General features: G+C 44.2%; 1 protein-coding gene across 1 annotated transcript in view; it reads right to left on the reverse strand.

The window, feature by feature from the left end:
- Positions 1-41, reverse strand: part of Akap1 (A kinase (PRKA) anchor protein 1) — a 34,836-nt gene extending 34,795 nt beyond the window's left edge. The window contains exon 1 of the mRNA XM_013038050.1: positions 16-41. The gene's annotated coding sequence lies outside the window, so the exon portion shown is untranslated. The remainder of the gene's footprint in view (positions 1-15) is intronic.
- Positions 42-10,564: the final 10,523 nt, after the last annotated feature.

A 10,564-nucleotide genomic window follows, 5' to 3' on the forward strand; every position in this document is an offset into this window, starting at 1 on the left:
CGTCGGTCTGCTCACCTGCGCGTGCGCGCCGCCGGTCGCTCCCGCCCGTACCCCACGTGCGCGCGCGCGCGCGCGCGTCTTCCCAGCTGCGCCAGAGGGGGCGCGGTCTGGAGCATTTGGTGAACATCCCGCGGCCGCCCGAGCTCTCGCGAGAGGAGCTGTAATCTCGGCGGGCCGGGGGAAGAGGGAGTGCCGGCGGTTTCCCACCCGAGGGTGCCTGCATTTTCTGTCTCGTGATGTTGCACCGGCAGCGCGGATTTGCTCTCCAGGAACCAATGAGTGCAACTCTTATGCCCACTTTCTGCACTTGGCGTGATCAGAGTGAAACACTTTCCTCCAAAAGGGTTTGTTTGGATTTTGGAATGATGCCTGCGAAGGGATGTCACGATGAGTCATTGACTCTGCCAGGAACTTGGGGAAATCAGTTCCCTCCGGACAGTTGGACAGGGTGGGGTTCGGACCGGCCAGCCCTGCTCAGATCCGAAACACTTTTTATTTGGGCAAAAATGAAAAAAAAAAAAAAGAAAGAAAGCATGCTCTCTGGAAAAACAGTCTTCTCTGGAGACCACATGCAAACTTAAATGTCAAAGAGACACCTCTGCCCGCTGAGTTGGAAAGCTTCAATTCCTGTGTGTGTGCGCATACATATATATGCATGATGGGATGGGCGCCTAGATGGAGACTGGAGCTGATTTTTTGTCTTTTTTTTTTTTTCCGTTTTTAATTGTGCCCGTCTTGGAGTTTGAACTCAGGGCTTGAGCTCTGTCCTTGAGCCTCTCAGGGCTCAAGGCACTCTACCACCTGAGCCACAGCGCCACTTCTGGCCCTTTCTGTTTGTGTGGTACTGAGGAATTGAGCCCAGACCTTTATGCATGCTAGGCAAGCACTTTACTACGAAGCCACATTCCCAGCCAGGAGCTGAATTGTTGTTTTGTTTTTATTTTAAAAAATTAACTAGGGAAAAAAGGAGTGATAGAGGGGTGAGATTGACTGGAATATGTTGTAATGTGGAAATGTAAATCTCCCCTTTATAGCTAATGTTAAGTAATTTAAAAAAAAAAAGACTACTCCAGAGGCTGAGATTTAAGGATCTCTATTCCAAACCAGCCCAAGCAGGAAAATCTTTGCGACTCATCTCCAATTAACCAGTGAAAAGCTAGAAGTGGAATTCTGGCTCAAGTGCCTTGGGCACAAAAGCTAAGGAAAATTGCAGAGTTCTGGAAAGAAAAAGAAAGAAAGAAAGGAAATAGAGAAAAAGAAAGAAAGAAGGAAAGAAAGAGAGAAAGAAAGCAAGAGAAAAGGGGCTGGGAAGGTGGCTCAGTGGTAGAGTACTTGCCCAGCATGCATGAGCCCCTGGGTTTGATTCCTCAGCACCACATAAGCAGAAAAAGCCAGAAGTGGCTCTTTGACTCAAATGGTAGAGCGCTAGCCTTGAGCTGAAGAGCTGAGGGACAGTGCCCAGGCCCAGAATTCAGGCCCCACGACTGGGCCCAAAAAAAAAAGAAAGAAAGAAAGGGGGAAAGAGAGAGAAAGAGCTGTTTTAGGTAGTGCAGACAACAAAGAAATAAGTTGAAATTTAGGAGAACTTAGTAGCCAGCCTTGCAAAATAAATGTGAAATAGGAGTTAGAGAATCTTCCTAGAAACACAACACAAGCAAAAGCAAGAAACTTTTGGGCTTTGGGTGCATGCCTGCTGCTCAGGAGGTGAAATAGGAGAATCACAAGTTCAAGGTCAGTCTGAGCAAAATTAGAGACCCTATCTCAAAAACCAGATAAGACAAAAGGGCTTGCCAGGTGCCAGTGGCTCACGCCTGTAATCCTAGCTACTCAGGAGGCTAAGATCTGAGGATCTCAGTTCAAAGCCAGCCCAGGCAGGACAGTCCATGAAACTCTTATCTCCAATAAATCACCAGAAAACTGAAGTGGTGCTGTAGCTCAAGTGGTAGAGCACTAGCCTTGAGCTGAAGAGCTGAGGGACAGCACCCAGGTCCAGAGTTCAAGCCCCACAACCGACAAAAAAAAAAAGACAAAAGGGTTGGGGTCAGAATACTTGACTATTGTTCATTTCTTTTTTGTTGTTAGGGTTCAGTTCCCAGGCCCACAGAAACAAAAAGAAAAAAAATTGAGTGGATTAGAAGACCACAAAAGGAGAGAATGCTAGGATTAGGGGCTGGAGTCGTACAGCTATTCTTTGGTGGGTGTGAATATTTTATTCTTTTGGAGAAGATTGTGTGCTGGTCTACATCTTAACAGGTTGGACTTATTCTACACTATTCAGTCCCAACACAACTAATAACTTCACCTCAAAGCCATTTATTTTATTTATTTATTTAAAATCTTTTTGCCAGTCCTGAGACTTGAACTCAGGGTCTGGGCACTGACCCTAAACTTCTTTTGCTCAAGGCAGTGCTCTTCCACTTGAGTCACAGTGCCACTTCCACCTTTTTCAATTTATGTGGAACTAAGGAATTGAACCTAGGGCTTCATGCCTACTAGGCAAGCCCTCTGATGTGAAGCCACATTCCCAGCCCCTTTATTTATTTTGCCACAAGGCTGTAATCTTAGCTGTACTCAAGAGGCTGAGATCTGAGGATCACCGTTCAAAGCCAGTCTGGGCAGAAAAGTCCCAACTAACCAGTTAAACACCAGAAGTGGTGCTGTGGCTCAAAGAGGTAGAGTGCTAACCTTGAGAAAAAATTGCTCAGGACAGCACCCAGGCCTTGAGTTCAAGCTCCATGACCAGAAAATAAATAAATAAATAATAATAAGCCAGGCATTGGTGGTTCACACCTGTAATCCTAGCTTCTCAGGAGGCTGAGATCTGAGGATCACGATTCAAAGCCAACCTAGGCAGGAAAAGTCCGTGAGACTCTTACCTCCCATAAACCACCAGAAAATTGGAAGTAGTGTTATAGCTCAAGTGGTACAGCTGAAGAGTTCAAGCCCATGACAGGCAAAAAAAAAAAACTACTGCATTCTTAGAGTGAAATATACATTAAAAAATCATTATGACCTTGGATTAGGCAACAGTATCTTATATATATATATATATATATATATATATATATATATATATATATATATATATATATCAAAGCATAAGAAGCAAAAGAAAACACAAATAGCCATCCTGGGCAGAAAAGTCCATGAGACTCTATCTCTAATAAACCACCATTATATATATATATATATATCAAAGCATAAGAAGCAAAAGAAAACACAAATAGCCATCCTGGGCAGGAAAGTCCATGAGACTCTATCTCTAATAAACCACCAGAAAACCAAAAATGGCACTGTGGCTCAAGAGCACTGCTTTGAGCTGAAGAGCTGAGGGACAGTGCCCAGGCCCAGAGTTCAAGTCCATGACTGACCAAAAAAAAAAAAGATACGCAGGATGGTAGCACACATCTGCAATCTCAGCATGAGACCTTGCCTCAAAAATTGAATAAAAACAAAAGCCTGTGCCAGTGGCTCACAGCTATTGTCCTAGCTCCTCAAAAGGTTGAGTTCTGAGGAGCCAGTTTGAAGCTATCTCCAAACAACCAGCAAAAACCCAGAAGTGGAGCTATAGGCCAAGTGCTAGAATGCTAGCCTTAAGTGGAAAAAGCTAAGCAAAAACATAAGGTCCTGATTTCAAGCCCTAGTACTCACACACACACACACACCACATACAGAAACACACACAATATATATTGCTTGTCTGAGGGTATAGCTCAGTGGTAGAGCATTTGTATAGTGTGTACCAGGCCTTGGGTTCAATCCCTAGCACTGCAGAAAATAAATACAGGTGAATGCTTAGTGGTAATGGAAGATAGAAAGTGAAGAAACTGAAAAAGTGATAATCCAAGGGATTAAACTGGGAAATATTGGTTAGAAAGAAAAATGAGAAGCAGGGAGGAAGTAAAGGAGGAAACAGAGTTATGACTATGGTTATGAACAGGGAGAAGAGTTCAGGGGAAAATGAGATTCCTATGTGGGTCAAGTTCATCCCTGCAGGCCTGCCAAGAAGAGGTGGAGGGAAGAAAATAGTGGGTGGGTGAACTGGACCTGGAGGGAAAATGCAAGTTAGTAGTGGAAGGCAGGAAAGGGGGGAAAACAAAACAGGATTAACCATTTGAAACCACAACCAGGGCTCAACCCAGTAGCTCTGGCTGAGGGTGTGTCCACAAAGGCAGAACAGGGCAAAGATCACAGGGGGGCCCAGTACAACATTAAAAAGTAGAAGCAGAGGCTGGGAAGGTGGCTCAGTGGTAGAGCGCTTGCCTTGCATGCATGAGCCCCTGGGTTCGATTCTTCAGCACCACATAAGCAAAAAGAAAAAAGCCAGAAGTGGCGCTGTGGCTCAAGTGGTAGAGTGCTAGCCTTGAGCTGAAGAGCTGAGAGACAGCATCCCCAGAGTTCTGGCCCCACCACCGGACCCCCCCAAAAAAGAAAGAAAGTGGAAGGAGAATGAGGATAGTGATCTCAAGAATTTGGCAAAATGATCTTTACAAAAATAAAGGATTACATTGTTGCTAGGAGTGGTGGTACTCACCTCAGCATGGAGGGAAGCTGAGATAGGAGGGTCATGAATTTGAGGATAGCAAACTCAACAAACAAATATACATTGTTAGGCTTAAACTTCAACATAGCTCAACATGAGCAAGTTCTGTTTAAAACAGGATTTTTAAAAATAATTTTTTATTGAATTCCACATATTACACAGTATTGTGGAATGGTGATCATTAAAGTCACAAACACATTTTAACCTTCACAAGGCAAATTGTCATTATCAAGGGCTATAGTTTGTGAATTCTATGAGCTTTGACAATACAACTATTTCTTCCACATCAGGTGATATTTACATTTCTTTCCTTTTGCTTAGTGTAAGCTTAAAACAGGATTTTTTTTAAGTGCCTATAGCGGGGCTTGAGTTTAGGCTTTAGGCTCTGTCCCTTAGATTTTCCCATTCTACTACTTGAGCCACAGTTCCACTTCTGGGTTTTTGGTTGTTAATTGTAGAAAAGAGTCTCATGGGTTTTCCTGCTCAGGCTGGTTTCAATTCTCAACTCTCAGACTCCTGAGTAGCTAGAATTACAGGCCTGAGTCACCAGTGCCCAGACAATGTAAATCTCTTAATCTTCAATTAACTACTGAAAAAGCTTGAAGTTGAGTGTTTGCCTTGCACAAAACAAACAACAAAACAACAACTAAGGGATTGCACTCAGGCCTCAAGTTCAAGTCCCAGGACTGGCACACACACACACACACACACACACACAAAATTAACTTACTATTAGTAAAACAGCGTCAGGGTTATCCACAACTCTCTGAAATTGTTTTCATGGTGTGGTATGTATTGTGTGGTATTTTCCTTGCCCATATTTTGGATGGCTTATTTCAGATTCCCTAATCTTACTTTTAAAAGAAGAATGCCGTGATAGATCAAAAGGCTTCAATCCAAGAAAGGAAAGTGCAATCAGAGGAGGAGGCTAAAAATGAAAAGTGTTCACAGCAGACAATGAAAGAAGAGAAGGAAGAAGGGGGAGGGAAAGGAAGCAAAGAAGAGCAGGAAGAGGAGAAGGAGGAGGAAGAGGAGAAAAAGGAGGAGGAGGAGGAGAAAGGGTAAGTAGTGTAGCTCCTGTGCTAGAGCACCTGCTTAGCAGTACAAAGCTCAGAGTTCAATCCCTAGTACCACTAAAAAGAAAAAGGAGGGTTGGGAAGGTAGCTCAGTAGTAGAGTGCTTGCCTTGCATGCATGAGGCCCTGGGTTTGATTCCTCAGCACCACATAAGCATAAAAAGCCGGAAGTGGTGCTGTGGCTCAAGTGGTAGAGCACTAGCCTTGAGCTGAAGAGCTGAGGGACAGTGCCAGGCCCAGAGTTCAGGCCCCACGACTGACCAAACAAAAAAAGGAAAGGAGGAGGTGATTGACAGCAGTGCCCAAAGGGCTTGTTATGCCCAAGCTACTGGCCTCTCTGCCAACTCTAAGTGGCCAGGTGAGAACCCAGTGCTCTTACTTATTTAGTTCCCTTAATTTAAGCCTCTTAACTTGACTCCATACAGTATGAAAGCACTGGTCCACCAATGGCAGTTGTGAATTACGTAAGTTTCCCTCTCCTTTTCTATTTTCTGTACATCTTGTGAACATTTTTGGCATGACTCAGCAGCTGGCAGTTCTGGGACTAGAAGGTGGTGAAGTTCTTGAGGTTGTTGTACAGCTAGGTAAGGGCTTGCTGCAGGGCCTGGGAGAATTCATCTAGGCACACATTTGCTTCTGAAGCTTTTTATTCTGGCAGTCCTGGGGCTTGAACTCAGGGTCTGGGCAGTGTCCCTGAGCTCTTTTGCTGAAGGCTAGTGCTCTACCACTTTGGGCCACAGCACTATTTCTGATTTTCCGGTGGTTAATTGGAGATAAGAGTCTCATGGACTTTCTTGCCTGGGCTGACTTTAAACCAGGATCTCAGAACTCAACCTCTTGAGTAGCTAGGATTATAGGCAAAAGCCTCTAGCACCCAGCTGTGATGCTTTTTTTTTGGGGTGGGGGTCCGGTCGTGGGGCCTGAACTCTGGGCCTGGATGCTGTCCCTCAGCTCTTCAGCTCAAGGCTAGTGCTCTACCACTTGAGCCACAGGCCACTTCCGGCTTTTTTCTGCTTATGTGGTGCTGAGGAATTGAACCCAGGGCCTCAGGCATGCAAGGCAAGCACTCTACCACTGAGCCATCTTCCCAGCCCCGCTTTTTTTTAAAAAGCCAACTGCTAGTCTTCTCTTAGCAGTCTAACCAGCCTCAGGACCTTTTTACTTTAATTTTTTTCTCCTGAAATTTGAACTCAGGGCTGCATACTCTCACTTCTCTCTTATAACTTAGCTTAGAAGCTTCAAAACTTTACCCTCAGATCTCAGCTTACTCAGTAGTTAGGAGGCCACAAAGGAACTCTGAGTGTGTATGTGTGTGTGTGTGTGTGTGTGTGTGTGTGTGTGTGTATTGGTCCTGGGGCTTGAACTCAGGACTTATACCTTAGCTTTTTGTTCAAGGCCATTGCTCTTCTTGAGCCATAGCTCTATTTCCAGCTTTCTTGGTTGTTAAATTGGAGATGAGTGCTAAGGATTTTTTTTTTTTTGCCCTGGCTGGCATTGAATCTCAATCCTCAAATCTTAACCTTCTTTCTGAGTAGCTAGGATTACAGGTATGAACCACTAGCCTGGCACTTGGTTTCCACTTGCCTTTGGGCTGGATATCCATGTGCAGGGCTCAGCCCACATAATCCTCTGCCTTCCTGCACTTGTGAGGAAATCCTAGCAGGCTACTGCCGTCTGCCGTAGCTCTACCAACCAGCCACACCTGGAAGATAATGAGGAAGCAGTAAATGACTAAATGATGGCATGCTTTTCAATGAGATACTATGTAGCATTCCAGGGTTACATATAAAAGTGATAGGCCAGGCCAGGTGCCAGTGTCTCACACCTGTAATCCTAGCTACCCAAGAGGCTGAGATCTGAGTATGAGATTCAAAGTCAGCCCAGGCAGGAAAGTCCATGAGACTCTTATCTCCAATTAACCACCTAAAAACCAGAAGTGGCGCTGTGGCTCAAGTGGTAGAGCGTTCACCTTGAACTGAAGAGCTCATGGACAGCACCTAGGCCCAGAGTTCAAGCCCCACAACTGACATACACACACAAAAAAAGTGATAAATCAGTGAAACTGACTGAAACATATTTTGAGAATGTGTGGAAATGTAAAGTGAAATCCTTTTTCCATGTAACAATATAAGCTAATCATTTTTTAAGGTTATATGTCCATAGCAGCGTGAAAAGAATCTAAACATTTATTCATTTGGGGTATAGAAAGGTGCAAATAATATTATTCCCCTTATGTGATTTTTTAATTAATTAATTAATTGCCAGTTGTGGGGCTTGAACTCTGGCCTTGGGTGTTGTCCCTGTGCTCTTCAGCTCAAGAAGAGTGCTCTACTGTGTGAGCTATAGTGCCCCTTCTAGTATTCTATTGGTTTATTGGACATAAGAATCTCACAGTCTTTCCTACCCAGGCTGACTTTGAACCGTAATCCTCTCACAGCCTCCTGAGTAGCTAGGATTACAGGTATGAGCCACTGGCATCCAGCTTTATTTTGTTGGTCATGAGGCTTGAACTCTGGGCCTGGGCATTGTCCCTGAGCTCTTCAGCTCAAGGTTAGTAGTGCTCTATCACTTGAGCCACAGCGCCACTTCCGGTTTTCTGGTGCTTTATTGGAGATAAGAGTCTCACAGACTTTCCTGCCTGGGCTAGCTTTGAACACCACCCTCAGATCTCAACCTTCTGAGCAGCTAGGATTACAGGTGTGAGCCACCGACGCCTAGCTTATGTAAATTTTTTTTTTGCATTTATTTATTTTTATTTTTTTATTGTGAAAATACTGTACAGAGGGGTTACAATTACATGGGCAAGATAATGAGTACATTTCTTATCAAGCATTGCCCTTCCCATCCATTCCCATCCTCCCCCCCTGCCCCCCCACAATCCTCCCGGAGGGGGGCCCCCACCACCAAAGTTGTAAAGTTCGTTTTTGACATAACAACTTGTACATTTTATTGTTGCAATGGGTCCACCTGTATCCCTATTTAAACGATTTGTTTTTCCCCTTCCCCTCCACAAATTATACCGACATGAAATACAGTGAAAGCAAGGGGTTATACTGTCGGGGAGGGACATTATGTGAATTTTTTTAAGCCCACACCATATCGCTGATCAATTCATGCATATGTTGAAAAATATAAAAAGAGGCATGGATTTATGAACACCAAATTCAGACTAGGGGTTGCCTTGCGGTCAAGCAAGAGGGAGGAAAAGATATATATACAGTTGATGCGTATGTCCTCAGCGTCCACATCCATCCACAAACCATGAGATACAACAGTCACAAAAGCCATGTATGGTGCTACATTTCCATACTCCCCATACTCAGAAGAGCAAAGTAGGATTGAGAATTGAAGACCAGCCTGTAAGACACAAGGGAGAACCTGGTTTCCAAAAACAAAACCTTGGAAAAAGAATGTATCTACACTAAAAATATACAGACCTTCTTCCTTGTCATTATTCCCTAAATAACTATTTACACAGCATTTGCACTGTACTAGATATTTTAAGCCAAATGGTTTGAAGTATGTAGGAGGATGTGAGTAGGTTATATGCAAATACTCTGCCATTTTATAAAAGAGAGTTGAGCATCTGTGGATTTTGATATCTATCTATCTATCTGCAAGACCCTATCAAAAATAACTAAAGCAAAAAATGGGATCAAGAGATAGGGCATAAACCAGGTGTCAGTGGCTCACACCTGTAATCCCAGCTACTCAGGAGGCTGAGATCTGAGGATCATGATCAGACAGCCTGGTCAGGAAAGGCCATGAGATGTTTATCTCCAATTATCACAGAAAATGCCAGAAGTGATGCTGTGGCTCAAGTGGTAGAATACTAGCCTTGAGCAAAAGGAGCTCAGAGACAGCACCCAGGTCCAAAGTTTAAGCCCTAGGACTGGCAAAAAAAAAAAAAAAGGTAGGGCATAGCCTGGCCTTGGTAGCTTAAGCCTGTAATCCTAGCTACTGAAGAGGCTGAGATCTGAGGACTGCAATCTGAAGCCAGCAGGGGCAGGAAAGTCCATCAGCCTTTTCTCTCCAATTAATCATCCAAAAACTATAAGTGAGCTGTGGCTCAAAGTAGTAGAGTGATAGCCTTGAGCAGAAAAAAAGTCAGGGATAGTGCCCAGGTCCTGAGTTCAAGCTCCACAAGGTTGATGACTGACCGAGGAGGTATAGGGGAAAGAAGAGTTAGGGCATCTGCCTAGCAAGTATGACACCTTAAGAACAAAAGACTCACACCTGTAATCCTAGCTACTCAGGAGGCTGAGATCTGAGGATCACAGTTCAAAGCCAATCCGGGCAGGAAAGTCCATGAGACTCTTATCTCCAATAAACCACCAGAAAACTGGAAGTGGCACTGTGGCTCAAGTGGTATAGCGCTTGCCTTGAGCTGAAGAGCTAAGGGACAGCACCTAGAGTTCAAGCCCCATGACCAACAACAAAAAAAAAAAGATTTTGTTTTTCATGCATGCACACACATTCACCCACACACCACAAAGTGTTCTAAATATTTGAAGGAAGTATAAGGGAAAAGTAAGTATATGGGTGTATACTACATTAATTTCCTTAGCTAGTTTGTTTTGTTTTGTTTTTGTTTGTTTTTTGTCAGTCATGGGGCTCGAACTCTGGGCCTAGGCGCTGTCCCTCAGCTCTTCAGCTCAAGGCAAGTGTTCTACCACTTGAGCCACAGCACCACTTCCAGTTTTCTGGTGGTTTATTGGAGATAAGAGTCTCATGGACTTTCCTGCCAGGGTTGGATTTGAACCATGATCCTCAGATCTCAGTCTCCTGAGTAGCTAGGATGACAGGCATGAGCCACCAGCACCTGGCTTTAGCTACTTTTTTAAAATTATTGTTTTGTTTTATAAGAAGGTTCTCACTATGAGCCGGGCGTTGGTGGCTCACGCCTGTAATCCTAGCTACTCAGGAGGCTGAGATCTGAGGATCGC

This window comes from Dipodomys ordii, unplaced genomic scaffold, assembly GCF_000151885.1.
Source record: "Dipodomys ordii isolate 6190 unplaced genomic scaffold, Dord_2.0 Scaffold7, whole genome shotgun sequence".
NCBI lineage: Eukaryota > Metazoa > Chordata > Mammalia > Rodentia > Heteromyidae > Dipodomys > Dipodomys ordii.